The following is a 17,239-nucleotide window of genomic DNA, read 5'->3' on the forward strand; positions in this document are numbered from 1 at the left end:
AAATATAAGTCAACCTTGAAAAGGGAACATTCTGACACACATCACAACATGAATAAAACTTGAGGACTTTACAGTAAGTCAGTAAGACAATTGCAAAAGATAAAATATTGTATGTTTCTACTTAAATGAAGTATCAGCATTTAATTCAGAAACATAATGGTAACAGGTGATTGCTAGGTACTACAGTAAAGCAGTATTGTGTTGCATAACAATGTGAATATATTTAATACTACGTAACTTTATACTTAGAAATTGTTAAAATGGGGGCTGGGATTGTGGCTCAGCGATAGAGCCCTCACTTAGCACTGGCGGGACCTGGGTTCCATTCTTAGCACCACATAAAAATAAAGGCATTGTGTTGTGTCCATCTACAAAAAAAGATTCTCTCTCTCTCTCTCTCTCCTTTTTAAAAAAAGAAATTGTTAAAATGGTAATGTTTATGCTATTCATTTTTATCACAAAATATTAAGTCTATATAGGTAACTAAATTATTCACACATGATACAGTTAGAAAGTAATATGAGGATAGATTCTGAACATATAAGAATAGTGTATATGGAGACAAGATTGGTCATGCATTCATGTTGCTGCTCAACATTGTTTGTGCCAATGCATAGAAACACACACAAATATTATTCATGCATATGCACAATCCCTACCCTACAGAGCGGAGAAAAGAGGCAAGGAGTTGGACCAAGAGAAATGAAGTCTGAAGCTTTCAAGCGAAGCACAAAGTCCTGAATGCATTCCTTCCCTAGAAGGATTGGCATACATCAGTGTGGATGAATAAGAAAAAGTCAACTGGTTTCTATTACCCCCAAAGCAGCAGATGGCCACGGTTAATTGTTAAAATTTCACTAGCCATCAAGAAAGAGGCAAGATCTAAGAATAAGTTGGAGGGATTGGAACATTTTCAAAAGAGATGAAAACGTACAGTAGAAGCTGAAATATATGCACAAACAGGATGAGAGGATAGGGGAATAGATGAGAAAGGGAAGGAAGAAATAAATGAGAGAGAAAAGAGGGAGGGAGGGGAGAAATACAGCATATAGTCTTCATTTTTAAGAAACAGATGAAGAACTTGATGAAATGTGAAATTACGTTTCAGCATTAATGTCTTACTCTTAGATCTTTTGCTTCCCACTCCAAATGTTTACAGAATGAGTCACATGGATTATCAGATGATTCTCTTCTGAGGAATTTCTCTTTAATTCATAGTTTGCTGAACATTTTATCATAAAAGTGTATTGGGTGATAGCAAATATATATCTGTATTTGAAGATCACATGGTTTACCCCCTTTTTATTACATTTGCTAATGCTGTGACACATTGATTGACTTTGAAATGTTAACCCAATCTTTCATTTCTGGAATAAATCTTATGTCTTATCTCTTTTATATATTAAATTTGCTTTGCTTTTTCTGCATAATTTTTGCATCAATGTTCAGGAGAAATAGTGATGTCTATTTTTTATCTGTTTTGTTAACTGGGTAATTCTAGTCTAAAATAAAAAAAATAGGAATATTTTTTCCTCTTCAAGGCAATCTGTATTATTCTTTCTTACTTGGTTGACCTTTCATTAGTTTTATTTATGGGAAATCTTTAAATTATATATTTACTATCTTTAAGAGATAAGGGCTATTTATTTTATCTATTTCTTCATGAGTGAGTTTTGTTGTTCTTTCATTAAAGGAATTTACCCACTTTGTCTAACTTCAATATTTATTGCCAAAAAGTCATCAATAGGCCTGCTTAGGAGGCATCACAACATCAATCTTAAACTATACTAAGAGTCATAGCAACAAAAACGGGATGGCATTGGCACCAAAACAGATGTGTAGGCCAAAGTTAAAGAATAAAAGACACAGGACAAACCCATACAAATATAGTTATCTCATACTAGACAAAGGTGTCAAAAATATTCATTGAAGAAAAGAGAGCCTCTTCAACAAATGGTGCTGGGAAAACTGAAAATCCATAAGTAGCAGAATGAAATTAAACCCCTATTTCTCACCCTGCACAAAACTCAACTAAAAATGGACCAGGGGCTTAGGCATTAGAACAGAGAACCTTCACCAAATAGAAAAAAACTATAGGACTAAATCTACATCATTCAGTTTGGGAATTCTAAAGTGCAAAAAGTAAAATCAATAGTCAATAAATGGGATAGTAACAAAACTAAAAAGCTTCTTCACAGCAAAGTAAAACAATGAAGAATATGAAGAGAGAGCCACAGAATGGGAGAAAATCTTTGCCACCAGTACCTCAGATACAACAATAATCTCCAGGATATAGAACTCAAAACACTTAACACCAAAATAACAAATAACCCAATCAATAAATGGGCAAAGGAACTGAACTGGCACTTCACAGAAGACTAAATAAGATCAGTGAACAAATATATGAAAAAATGTTCAACATATCTAGCAGTTATAGAAATGCAAATTAAAACTACCCTGAGATTTCATCTCACTTGAGTCAGAATGTCAATTTCAAGAATACAAGTAACAATAAATGTTGGCAAGGATGTGGGAAAAAGGTACACTCATACATTTCTGGTGGAACTGCAAATTGATGCAACCAATCTGAAAAGCACTATGGATATTCCTTAGTAAACTTTGAATGGAACCACCACTTGACTCGCACTCCTTGGTTTATACCCAAAGTACTTAAAATCAACATACTACCATGATGCAGTCATGTCATTGTTTATAACAGCTCAATTCACAATAGCTAAGCTATTGAACCAATGTAAGTGGCCTTCAACAAATGGATGGATAAAGAAAATGTGGTATATACGCACAATGGAATATTACTCAATCACAAAGAAGAATGAACTTATTGCATTTACTGGTAAATGGATAGAACTGGAAAATATCATGCTTAGTGAAATAAGCCAATCCCCCAAAACCAAAGGTCAATGTTTCCTCTGATGTGTAGATGCTAGTTCACAATAAGGGGGGTTGTTAGGGAAGAACAGAATACTCTGGATTAGACAAAGGGGAATGAAGGAAAGAGAGGGCAATGGGAATTGTGTAGATGTTAGGATGAATCAGACACTACTATCTTAAGTGCATATATGATTACATGACTAATGTAATTCTACATCATGTACAACCAGAAGAATGAGAAATTATATTCCATTTATAAATTATATGTTAAATATATTCTACAATCATGTCTGACTAAATAGAACAAATTTAAAAGGGGAAAAAACAAACTTACTTAATTATTCTAGAATTTATAGGTATATCATCTTTCTTAGCTTATTAGTGATAATTTATGTCATCTTTGTATTTTTTTAAAGATAGCAGAATGCCTTTATTTTATTTTGTTTTTAAGTGGTGCTGTGGGTCAAACCCAGTGTCTCATGCATGCTAGGTAAGCACTCTGTCACTGAGCTACATCCCCAGCCCATTTTTGTATTTTTTGATCTGTCTATATCAATTTTATTGATAGTTTCAAAGACCTACCTTTTCATTTAATTGATTTTCTCTATTAATTCTCTAATTTTGTTCATTTATTTATTTCAATAATTTTCACTATGGCCTTTATTATTTCCTTCATCTGCCTGGTTTTGCTTTAATTAGAATTCTTTTTATAGTGGCTTTAGGTAGAATTTGAGGACATTAAACTGAGACATTTCATTTTGTCCATTGTAAGCATTTAATAACATATAATTTTCCCTGTGAATTGTTTCAGCAGAAACCCACAATTTTTGATATTTGATATTTTAATCTTCCATCCATCTAAAAATCTATTTAAAATTTCCGTTAGCTACATTTTAAGTCTCATGGGTAATTTTAAGATGTTATTTATTTTCCAATATTTGAGGACTTTGAAGAAATCCTTGTTATTATATACTTTTAATTTAACTTCATTGTGATTGGTATGATTTAAATATTTAAATTTTTTTTTAGAATTAGACTTTTTGTTCCACAGTATTTTCTATCTTCATGAATATTTCATGTGCATTTGAGGTGAATGTGTATTCTGCTCTTCTTGAATGGAATGCTCTATAAATGTAAGTTAGATTGAGTCACTTAATAGTATAGTCTAAGCAGTCTAGATCACATTTTATGGACCCTGAAGCTTGGTAATTTTGTTTGTGTTCCAGACATTGTAAATTTTAATCAGTTTGTTGTTGGATGTTTTTCCCCCTCCTATATCCATCCCTTGGAAATAGTTTATCCTTCTGGTTTTTGATTTTCAGATGGGTTCATTATGGATGATTTGAGAGATACTGTGCACCCACCCAATACCACATCATATATGAGACTTTCCATTTATGCTGATGGGAACAGACAGAATTTCCAATCTTGTGTGGAGGCCAGATGTTGTTACCTCTAATCCGTTAGGTGGTTCTATTCCTAAAATTCAGTAGTTTCTTTATACAAGTGCACTTATCAGGATTCTGAGGAATAGTTCAGGAGGATCCTGTACAGATGTATGAAATTGTCTCTGCATGTAGCATCTTAACCTCTGGCAATCCCGTCTGTCAGTGTCACCTCCCTAACACAAGTCGACTTTCTGTTTCTCCCTTGGATTCCACCCTCCAGCGCCATGTCCCAGAAACTTGATCACGATTATTGTATGTACATGGAAGTGGAAAAGGTATTCAGATATCACCACGCAAGTTGGTTTTATCAGCAATCTGTGCTGTTTTCCTTCAGAGTTATATTATTATTCTAATTTATTAGAAAGGCTACCTAATTTTTCAATATTACAAAATCCTAAGCGTGTGTGTGTGAACACATATACATGTTATACACATATATTTCATCTTCTCATCCTATAATCTGTTTTTCAGGGTCTGTTTAAAACATAGCCACCTATTTAATTGATAAAATGAGGAAAAAATGTGTATGTGTATGTTTTTTCACAGTCTACTTACTTAAAAATGCATTGGCTCAAATAAAGGAAAAAATAGTGGTTTTGAATGTTATTCTTTTTCAATATTCATAGATATTTCTACAGAGATAACAGAACTCTCTTAATATTAGATCTCAGTAAATATCATAAATTATGTGACAAAAATAAAGAAATGAACAAAATATTCTAAAAGACAGCAAGCAGAAGTAATGACTCTTTTGTGGAGCAGATGGGTATTTGAAGGTTTCCAGAAGTCTCTTTATACCAAACCTTTGGGAAATGATTGGGTATTCAGTAGGCAGAGATAATTGGTATAGACCTGCCTGTCACAAATAGAAAAAAAAAAAAAAAAACAGAAATTGGGAGAAATTGTTCCACAGTATAAATCATGAAAATCATTATGATAAAGTTCTCCCCATTTTTGACAATTAAATATGTGCACATTTGACTCTAGTTTCTAACTTTTTTTCTATTTTCTAACCTTGAATGATACATATTTGTCCATAATTATCCATATCAGATATATCTTACATTCATTGATATAAGACCTCTTTAAGAGAGCATTTTAAATAATAATTTGGTACTGCAGATCTATAAAGTCACAAATATAGGCCTAAGCCAGATGTCTCATTATCATTCAATCTGGCACTACCATGACATATGGATCAAAGAGCAAAACAATTTGATAAAATTTTTTGAAAGTGTTGTATTATTTAATAAATTATTTTAATTTTAGCACAATACTCAAGAGTGACAGATATTGTACTAGGGTGGTAATATAGACCTAAACATTCATACTTTTGATTTGCCTTGGTGGTGCTTCCTATACAGATTATTTAGTACTTCCTATAAATATTTGTACAGTGATATAATAAGAAATATACAAGATCTTTTAGCCAGTTTTTTGCCTCTATAACCCAAAAGCCTGAAAGAACAATTTTAGAGGAGGAAACGTTTATTTGGAGGCTCATAGTTTCAGAGGTCTCAGTTCATTAGTGACCGACTCCATTACTCTGGTCTAAAGGTGAGGCAGAAAACCTTGGTGGAAGAGTATGATGGAGTAAAAGGGCTCAGGACATGGAACTAGGAGAGAGAGAGAGAGAGAGAGAGAGAGAGAGAGAGAGAGAGATTGATTCCACTCACCACTGACAAAATATATATCCCAAAGGCATGTCTCCAGTGAACCACCTCCTCCAGCCACACTGTATCTTTGTACAGTTACCACCAAGTTAATCCCTGTCAGGGTATTAAGGCACTGATTAGGTTAAGGCTCTCATAACCCAACCATTTCACCTCTAATTTATTTTGCATTGTCTCATACATGGGCTTCTGCAGAATACTTTGTATCTTCATGGGGAACTTATTAAAGGAACCCAGAAGCATCAAAAATTGATGGTTAAAAGTACATGTAGTATTCACTACTACATGTACTTTTATATGTATACGGGATAAAAATGGGAGTTCATAATCTGCTTGAATCAAATGTATGAAATATGATATGTCAAGAGCTTTGTAATGTTTTGAACAACTAATAATAATAATAATAAAGTAAATGTAGTAGAACCATGCAGTTTAGGTGTATATTTCAACTTTGTCAATTACTTCTCTGTGACTCATTTTGCAAGAAAGCAGAGATGGCATTTAAACTTATGTCCTGGAAGTTAAGCAAAAGATTTAATGAATAGAGGAACCAAACAAATAGGGAAGGAGGAAAACTGAATACAGATGAAGTGTTACTAAGGTAGCCACATTTCTTATGAAAGTATGGTTGGTCTCTCAGTCTACCCTGTTTTCATGGAGACAGTGTATTTAACCCATGATCGGTACAGCAGTTTGCTGGAAAAGTTAACAGATGCATTCTGTACCTCATTGTCAATGGTGGGGCTTCAGTTCATCAATCATTTAATCACTGAACTTCTAGGTTGTATGATCTATTTTGTTTTGTTTTGTTTTAGAAAGGGCTAGAAAATTAAAATCAATGGCTGAGGCTTGGCACTTCCTCTTAGTCTACAAGTAGTTGGAGTACATATTTAATAATGAGTTTTAAGTATTTTTTCTACATTTTAAATATCAGGTTTTTTTTAATCAGATATCTTGTCTAAATGTTTTCCCCAGTCTAAAGTTTGTGTGTTAATACTTTTAATAATGTCTTTCACAGAACAGAAATATATTATTTGAATATAGAACAATTTAGCTCTTTGTTCATGGATTGTGTTTTTAGTCTTGCATCTATAAACCTAGCATCAAACTCAAGGTCCTAACATTTTTTCTCTAATTTTCTTCTAGAACTTTTATGAGTCTATCATTTACATATAGGTTTATGAGCAATCTTTTTGTTAAAAAATTTCTAAGTACAAGGCCTTGTCTAAATTGCTTTTACATGTGGGTTTCAAATTGCTCCAATACCATTTGGGCTATGGAAACAACCTAGTGACCTTCAACAGATGAATGGATAAAGAAAATGTGGTATATATACACAATTAGATATTTCTCAGCCTTAAAGAAGAATGAAATTATTGCATTTGACAGTAAATGGGTGGAGCTGGAGAATATCATGCTAAGCAAAATAAGTCAATCCCAATAAACCAAAGGCTGAAATTTTTCTCTGATATGTGGATATTAATTCACAAATGGGGGTGGGGTTAGGGAAGAATATAGTTACTTTGGATTAGCAGAGGGGAAGTGAAGGACAGGTAGGGTGTACAGGTGTAGGAAAGATGTACAAGGAATCGAATATTATTACCCTATGTGCATATATGACTGCATGACTGGTGTGATTCTACATCATGTACAACCAAAATAATGAGAAATATTCTCCATTTATGTATGATGTGTCAAAGTGTGTTCGACTGTCATGTATAACTAATTGAACAAATTCAAAATGCAAATTAAAACAGTAAAAAAGTCTCTTTTTTTAAAAAAAAACCTAAATTTTCCTTGTCATTTTGCACGAGTCTATTTCTGAGCTTTCTGTTCTATTCTATTGATTGATGTATCTATTATTTGGCTAATACCACATTCTATGGGTAATCGTAGCTTTAAAGTAAGTCTTGAAATTAGGTGGTTTGAGTTCTGTAGTGCTGTTCTTCTCTTCCAATATTGTGCTGATTATTGTACATGCTTTATATTTTTATCTAATCTTAAGAATCACTTGTTAACATTTACAAGGCCTGCTGGAATTATGAGATTCCTTTTAATCTGTAGATCAAGTTAAGAAAATTAATACCTTAGGAATATTTAGGATACTTATATAAGGGAACAAAATACCTCTCCATTTCTGTAAGTTTTCTTCAATCTCATATTAGTGTTTCATTATTTCTCATACTCAGACCCCTTACATTTTTCTTTTAAAATTTATCTCCAGTTGCGTCATTGTTTTGGCACTATTTTCTTCTATTTATAAAAATTTCCAAGTCAATATATCCATTGAATTGATAGTATATGGAAAAGCAACTTAATTTTTATATTAACATTGTGTCCTGTGACACTGCTATAATCCTTGCTTATCAGTTCTAATAGTATTTTTGTAACCTTTGGGGTTTTGCTACATAAAGAAATATGTCATATTTAAAAAAAAAATCTGAGTAGATTTTGAAGCTTTAAACTTTAAATTATTGATATTTTACATTTTTTATGTGAGGTAGAGTAGTACTTAGTCACATAATAATAGTGATAATAGCTAGAACATCATGTGCTAAGCATTATTTTGGATACTTTTCATATATTAGTATTTTATCTAAATTTTCCATCCTAAGATCTGATTTTTAATGTGAGATATGTTTTACTATTAGCCTAGAAAAAGACAATGTTTCTCTTACCATTCACAAATGATACATATTTGCATTTGCCTAACTATGATTCTGAAAAAGTCCATTTATTAAACCTCCATAACACTTCAAGTTTTGAGTATGTTGTCTAAATATTAACTCATTTTATTATATATTCTTTGTATTCATTCCACAGCCATTTTTCATGCCTACTATTTTCCAGGTTTATTAAAATATACATTATTTTGAGATTGTTTCCAAGCACAGGTGGTTTATCAGCTATAAATGTGAACATTTTTATTCAAGCCTAATTGGATCAAGGTACTCCAACATTCTGTTTATATAAATGTTTTGAAAGCTTAAGATATCGCACAACCTCTGTTCTTTACAACTAAACTAAAATATACCTGTGATGCCCCAAATGGAAAAGCACAAGGGACATGACCTTAAAGCTATTTAAAAACACTCACAGATTGTTTGATGCATGTGCTGCTGAACCTACAACGGATGAGTGCAAAATGCCATTTAAAGCAATAGATCTAAAGAAAACTGTTAATTAAAAGTAAATTGAGAACCAAGAAGTACTTTTTCCAAAATACCCTTAAAAATTATGACTGAAGAATCACACTTCTAAGTGTTTTCATTAGCATGTAAACTGTCTTCCGGAATAGATTTCCAGGTTTACAGGGAAATGTGGCTTTTCATTTTGTAGTAACTAATACCACAGTTATTAAAAACAGGGACTCTATAAATATTGATTATCTGGCTGTCAAGAAAGGACATAAGAAAGTTGCCGGCAACTATTTGCAACTTCTATGAATCTCATTCCATTAACTGACACACATATAGCCTATATAGCTTTCTTTATCCATCTATTTAATTCAACTTTATTTCTATTTTCAATTTGCATTTCATGATGTAGTGAAGATCTCTTTATAATTAATCCAGTTTTTTGTCCTCTCATTTCTTATTTCTTCTACTGCTTTGAATTCTGTCAATCTTAAAAGAGCCCAACAACTAGCAAGCACAGTTCTCAGGGCACATTTGGCACATCTACTGGGAATACTTCTTAAATTCTATCCTCTCAGTATGGTTCTACTAGGTTGCTCTTGAACTTCAACTCTATGTTTCCTTTTGTAGTTGAGGGGTTTAACTCTACTACAACAAGTTTTTCATAGGCAATATTTGAAGAAATTATTGCACAAATCATGAAAAAAAAACGAGAACTGAGAGAAAAAAACTATAAAGAAAACTAAAGTATAATATGGTCAATTTTACTGTTTCCCAAAATATATTTAAAAAATGAGAAGCATTGGTCTTTTAAATTAGAAGCAAAACACAGGGGAAAAAAAGAACCAAAAAAAAAAAAACAAAACTTATGCAGCAACTGACTGACATTTTGAGAGACAAAAGACAACCAAAAGTGACATGTCCAAGAAAATAGTAAAAAAAAAAAAAAAAAAAAAAAAAAAAAAACTACTTACTGATGTAAAATCAAGAATCAATAAAAGGGAGAGTATCAAGCAAAAAACTTCTTTACAGCAAAGAAAACGATCAAGAACAAGAAGAGAGAACCTAAATCTTTGTCACCTGCACCTCAGAGCATTAATCTGAAAAATAACTCAAAAGACACAAACAACCAATCAATAAATGGGCAAAAGAACTGAACAGGCAATTAACAGAAGAAGAAATAAGATCAGTCAACAACTACATGAAAAAAAGTTCAACATCTCTAGCAATTTGAGAAATGCAAATTAAAACTACAGAGATTTCATCTCACTTGAGTCAAAAATGCAATTATCAACAATACAAGTAAGAACAAATATTGCCAAGGATGTGGGGAAAAAAGTACACAGATACATTGCTGGTGGGACTGCAGATTGGTGTCACCACTCTGGAAAGCAGTATGGAGATGCCTTAGAAAACTTGGAATGGAACCACCATTTAATCCAGCTATCCCACCCCTTGGTCTATATCCAAAAGACTTAAAATCAGCATACTACAGTGATGCAACCACATCAGTGTTTATTGCACAATTCACAATAGTTAATCTATGGAACCAACATAGGTAGCCTTTAACAGAAGAATGGATAAAGAAAATGAGATATATATACACAATGGAACATTACTCAATCACAAAGAAGAATGCAATGATTGCATTTGCCAGCAAATGGATGAAATAGGTGAACAACATGCCAAGTGAAATAAGCCAATCCCCCCAAAAAAGAGATGGAACTGACTCTGGTTCTTTTTAGGTCTCCTGCAAGGGATCCCTGTACATTCCACATTGCACTTCTGGTCCTTGTGCAGAGCCTGGAATGACCTCTCTGATGTACAGTTCAAGACAGAGTGAAAGCAGGCCTCGATCTTATAAATCCTAACCACCACAACCCCTCATATCTCTCTTTGTGTGGGAACATCCTGTAGGAATGAGCCTACAGGAATCCATTAGGAGCAACCACCACAATTTGAGCACTATGCACTTGTGGTTAAATATCTTAATTTCAACCACAGGAAAAGCAGAGAATATAAATTGTATTAAACCCATTTTCCTTATGAGGGAACATGCTAAGGGAGATCAGTAAAAATGGAATTTGAATCTATGTGAGAACATGGCTCTAACAAGTATGGGAATTAAAGGCAATACAAAGGACAGCTGGGTTACTCTGTCTCTCTAGATATTTGTTCTACCATGCCCTGCATTTTTTAAACAAAAATAAGTTGAACTTTCTAAAACAGTTTTGTTTGTAAGAAAGCTGAGTGGAAAGTAGAGATTTTCTACATAGACTCTATCCCCTGACACACATGGTACAATTGTTATAATTGATGCCAATATCGGCACAGCATCATCACAAAAAGATCAAATAGTAGTTGCACATTATATGAGATATGGCAAGATTACAATGATGTTTACCAACACTACAGTATCATATAGAATAATTTAATTGGTCTGAAAATCATCTGGGCTCTGCCTATTCATTCACATTCAAATAATACTATATAGCTTCATGGTTAGTTCAGTTACCTAATTCCTCTCATCTCTTGTATAATTCATTTTACTTTTCCATAAGATAAGTATATATATATATATATATATATATATATATATATATATATATATGCTTATCTTATGGAAAAGTATATATATATATATATATATATATATATATACACACACACACACAATCAAATATACATATTATATATACACATATTATATATACACATATATACATGTATATATATAATTTTAAAAACCATAATCTGTAAGATCATTTTAAAATAAGACATAAAGTATTTAATTTACTTTAACTTTTTCTTTCTCTAATGCTCATCTTTTCTTTATGCTGATCTGAGTTTCTAACTTAAAAAAAAAAAAAACATAAGTCAGATCTATCAGCAACAGATTCACTCAGTGTTGGTTTCCCTAAGGAAAAAAATGTTCTTCTTCAGTCCTCCTGCCTCAGTTTTCCTAGTAGCTGGGGCTACAAGCATGTGCCATCACCACCCAGCTCTCTGCTCTTAATGTATAATTTACATGCTACATATTATGGGTTGGTGAGACTTTTTTTTCTCAACACGTTAAATACTTCATTCAATTTTATTTTTGATCACTTGGATTCTGAAGAAGAGTGGAGTGAATTCTAAGATTTTCCTCTCCAAAGGTGTATGTTTCTTACTTTTGATGGCTTTAAGACCATTTTTTTTTCTTTACCTTAGATTTTCTGCAGTTTGAATATGATCCTCACTAGAAATAGGGCATGTTGTTGCTTGTTTTCTATTATGTTCTCTGCAGTTCATGGAGTGGGGTTTCTGTATATAATATTGATTTGGAAAAATTCTCAGTCAAATGTCTTCTTTGATATGAGGATTCTGATTCATAGTAGGAGAGGGAGGGGGAGCATGGGAGGAATAGACGAACTCTAGATAGGGCAGAGGGGTGGGAGGGGAAGAGAGGGGGCATGGGGTTATTAATGAGGGTGAAATGTGATGATCATTATTATCCACAGTACATGTGTGAATACACAAATTGGTGTGAATATACTTTGTATACAACCAGAGATATGAAAAATTGTACTCTATATGTGCAATAAGAACTGAAATGCATTCTGCAGTCATATATAAATAAAATAAATAAATAAAAGAATCTCTGTTCCTTCTGGTTTTCCTATTATAAATACATTTCACCTTTTGTAGTTGTCCCTTATCTCTTGGGTATTTTGTTCTTTCTTTTCTTCCTTATTTTCTTTCCTCCTTCTTTCTTCCTTTTCTTCTTCTTTCAGTTTTGGAATGTTTCAAGGTAATATTCTCAAGCTCAAAGATTCTTTCTTTAGCCAGTTCTAGTTTTCTAATAATATCATCAAAGGTACTTTTCATTTCTTTTACAGTGCTCGTGATGTCTAGTATTTGCTTTTTTTCTTTCTTAGAATTCCTAATGTTCCGTGTATATTATGCATGCGTTTTTACATGTTATCTACATTTTCCATTAGAGCATACAAAATATTAATCAAAGTAGTTTTAAGTACAGAATCTAATGATTCCAGCATATCTGCCCTAAACCTGGTTCTGACGCTTGTTCTGTCTCTTCAAACTCTTTTATTTTATTTCATTTTTGCTTGCCTTGTAATTTGCTGTTGAAAGCTGGACGTGTGCAAAGGACCAAAATAACAATGGCATATATTTCTTTAGTAATGTGGTGAGGTACATAAGAGGTTTTGGTGTTTCAGTGAGCTTATGTCTTTGGCTACTAACTTCATAAGTAGCTTTTTTTTTTTTTTTTTCCTGAAGCTTTAGGTGGGGAAGGATGCTTGGAGGAGCTGCAGTTGGTTCTTTGCCTTCTTTATATGGAAGGCCAGAGCAGGCTGGAGGTGGGAATTACCTTCCTACAGGTTGCATAGGCTCTGGCCATACTACAATTGAGAAATTACTTCAGCCTATTCAATTGATAAACAATAGTATAGTGTTTTAATCAGCTATTTCACCATCTGACGAAACAAGCAAACAAACAAACAAACAAAAAAAACTGGCAAGAATAATTAAAGGAGGAAAAGTTTATTTGGGGGCTTATGGTTAGAGAGGCCTCAGTCAATAGATGGCCAGCTTCATTGCTCTAGGCCCAAGGTGAGTCAGGACATCACGGAGGAAGAGTGTAGTGAAGGGAAGTGGTTTAGGACTTCACACCAAGAGTAGAGAGAGAAAGAGAGAGCTTTTCTCACCACAAACAAAATATAAACCCCAAAGGCAAGTTCTCAGTGACCCACCTCCACCAGCCATACCCTACCTACCTATAGTTATCACCCAGTTAATCCTATCAGAGTATTAATGCACTGGTTATGACAAAGTTCTCATGATCCAATAATATCACTTTAAACTTGCTTCCATCCTCTCACAAATGATATTTTGGGTGACATCCAATCTAAACTATAATAAATAGTTTTTCCTGAATGTCGTCCTTGTGAAGAACTGAACACTCTGGGGTATTTCAAATGGTCACCCATCCATTCCGGAAAAATGCAGGGACTTTTCTCTGATCTTCACTGTGAGCATTTAGCAGAGCTTGAGTATGTTCAATTCACAAAGTGTGATCCTATCACTCAACCCAGAGTTTTATCTTACAGACATATCTATAAAACACTTAGCAATTTTTCCATTATGGTTCAGTTTTTTTCTACCTTAGCACTAACTACTTGAGTTACTATCCACCTGTCTGACCTCTTTGATTCATGTTCAGAAGGTCCAGTTGTGCTTTGTTGCTTTGGGCATTCTTACATAATATGATCCCATTTTAATTGGGTTATGTATTTGTCCTAATTTATTTCATGTGTGTTACTTTGATAATGACTGTGGGACACAACCTGAAATATTATGTAAGTAAAATCTGAAATATTATGCAAGCAATCAAACAACAACTCCAGAGAATTGCCCACATATTGGCACTGAGGCTGAAAGCTGCATGGCATGCTGTGTACAAAATCCAGAAGTCCTAGGATGTTTGGTAGATAGCAAGGAAGGGTTTTAATGGTAAAGAGGGAGAAATCATGAAAGCACTTTTCCATAATTCTGGAAAGTTAGGCTGGGGCCATAATTATAGAATTTGGACCTGTGAAGCCATAAGAAGCTGTTGATGTTTGGTTGCCTACTCACTATCTCACTTTAGCACCAGAGACAGGATCAAAATCCACATTTCCCAGAACCTTTTTATGACTCTATATTGTCTTAAAAATCGTTGAATTCAGTTTTTATTCCCTTTTAAATGGCAACATAATTTCCCAGATGAGCTGCACAATTGTCTCAGTGGGTGATATTTTCAGCTCCACTTTGCATGTGGAGTTGTAACCACGCTGTGATTCTCCAGTGTCCCAATCTACCCACCAATGAGCTGTGACTTAGAAGGTTCTGGCACACCAAATAGATTCAGGCAGAGGCTTGACTTGCTTATAGCTTTGTGTCATGTTTGTGGTAATTAGTAGGGTTGATGCATCAGGCATGGCTGTTGGAGAAAGTTGGAATGAAATCCTGTAATGAATAATATTTAGAATAAGAGCATTATGTCCAGGAATCAAATCCCAGCTTCACTATTTACTAGGTAGTACTGACAAACAACAACAAAATAAACAAGAAGACAAAAGAATATAAGTGTTCTTTCCCTGAGGCTACTTAATGTGAATAAATAAATAATATTTATCTTTATTCTCCATGCATCTACTATAAATAATGTATACAGAGGAATCAGATTCATTTCCTATAACTTCAAATCTGAATAAATAAAAATACATTTGCTTTTCATTTGGCTGCCGGCTTTGAATGCAAAAGCCTTTCTGATAATCCAGTTTCCCAATAACATATGTCATCGATATACTGAAAATGTGCTCAAGCACAGGAACCATGGGGCTTACTCTGTGTGTGGCACAGTTCTGGGCACCTACAAAGTGCTCAGAAAACACTTTCAGACAAAAGTAAGTTGAACTTAAATTAAGATACAGAAGCAGGAATAGTAGTCTCTTGACAATTCAAGTAATGAGAGCAAAAGTAGTTGTTTATTACAGATGTGTGTGCCAATACTGTCAGATGGAAGGAAAAAAAATATTCTAGGGAAGCTAATCTAACAAACTATTTATTTATTTATTTGTTAGAAATTTTTGGTGTCATGCCTCCAACAACCTCCACATGCTATGCATAAGATTTTTAAAGCACGGAATATTCAAAAATAGCCCTGAAATGTTTGGGGCAAGAAAATTAGAAAAAGAAAAATCAATGATGCTTAAAAAAAGTTAGGAAGAGCAGGCTGCAGCAACATTTTAAAATTGACTTTACACTGTGAACTTTAACACACACATAAAATTTTACAAACATATGCATATCTCAGTAAACTACTCTAGATATTTATTTTATATAACCAATTCCATCAGGGGAAAGAGCAATGCCAGCAATCCGAGACTCCCCGAGAGTCCCTTCAGCATCAAAGCCCTCTCCTTCTCAGGAGGTAATGTGAGAGTGCCTCTTATGGAAATTACTTCTCTCTCTCTCTCTCTCTCTCTCTCTCTCTCTCTCTCTCTCTCTCTTTGCTTTGTTCTACAGGCTTACCACTGTATGAATTGTCCAACATAATTTGGCAACTATTTAGCTTTGCATGCTTTTGAGTCATACAAAATTTACAATTACATATTTTAATTAATGATACATCTTAAAATACCACTATGAACTCATGATGTATTTTCTCTTTAAAAAACTAATAGATATAAGGATGGAAGTGTATCTCAGTGGTAGAATGTTTGCCTAGCATGTGCAAAGCCCTGGGTTTGATCACAAGCACCACAAATAATAATAATAATGATAATAATATTATTAAATAAATTACCTTTGTTCACTGATAAAATCTGGAAATAACAGCCAAGCAATTATCAATGATCACTCTTCACATACAGATAATTTAGTATTCTACTTAAGGAAACCAAGCCTCCTTGAATCAAAAAAAAAAAAAAAAATGGCTAATTCTAGATCTAGAGCAAGACATTTGTACGTAAGCCTGGAATGAAATTTTATAGCTGAAATCAGGGTACTATCAAACGACAGGGAAAGGAAAACAAGTACAGGTGTGGGATTTGTGGAGGAGCTTGTTATTATAATGAACTCAACATCTGATAAATGAGAGATGCATGTGTGATTGGATGAATGTGTATAAGGCTGGTTGGTTTAACGACTGAATAAATGTATTTTCAGTTAAATTGCACTCTAATTTCATTTGAGACATCCTATGCAGGTCTTATGGTTGAGTTGAGAATTTACCTATTCCATTGAGTTTTTACTGATTCTATGACTGCAATGATTTGGTTGGCAGTTATCAATTCCATTCATCAGATGACAGCAGGAGACCATATTGAGTATCCCTTATCCAAAATGCTTAGGATCAGAAGTGTAGCAAACTTAGGCATTTTTGAATTTTGCAATACATTCTTATATATAATGAGATATTTTGAGGCTGAGACCCATGCCTAAATAAAAAAGTTATTTATATTTCATATGCACGTCATACACATATTCTGAAGGTAATTTTGTACAATATTTTTGGTGTGCCTACAGTTTGAGTGAGACCCAACTT

The sequence above is a fragment of the Marmota flaviventris genome, chromosome 11 (assembly GCF_047511675.1).
Source record: "Marmota flaviventris isolate mMarFla1 chromosome 11, mMarFla1.hap1, whole genome shotgun sequence".
NCBI classification, from domain to species: Eukaryota; Metazoa; Chordata; class Mammalia; order Rodentia; family Sciuridae; genus Marmota; species Marmota flaviventris.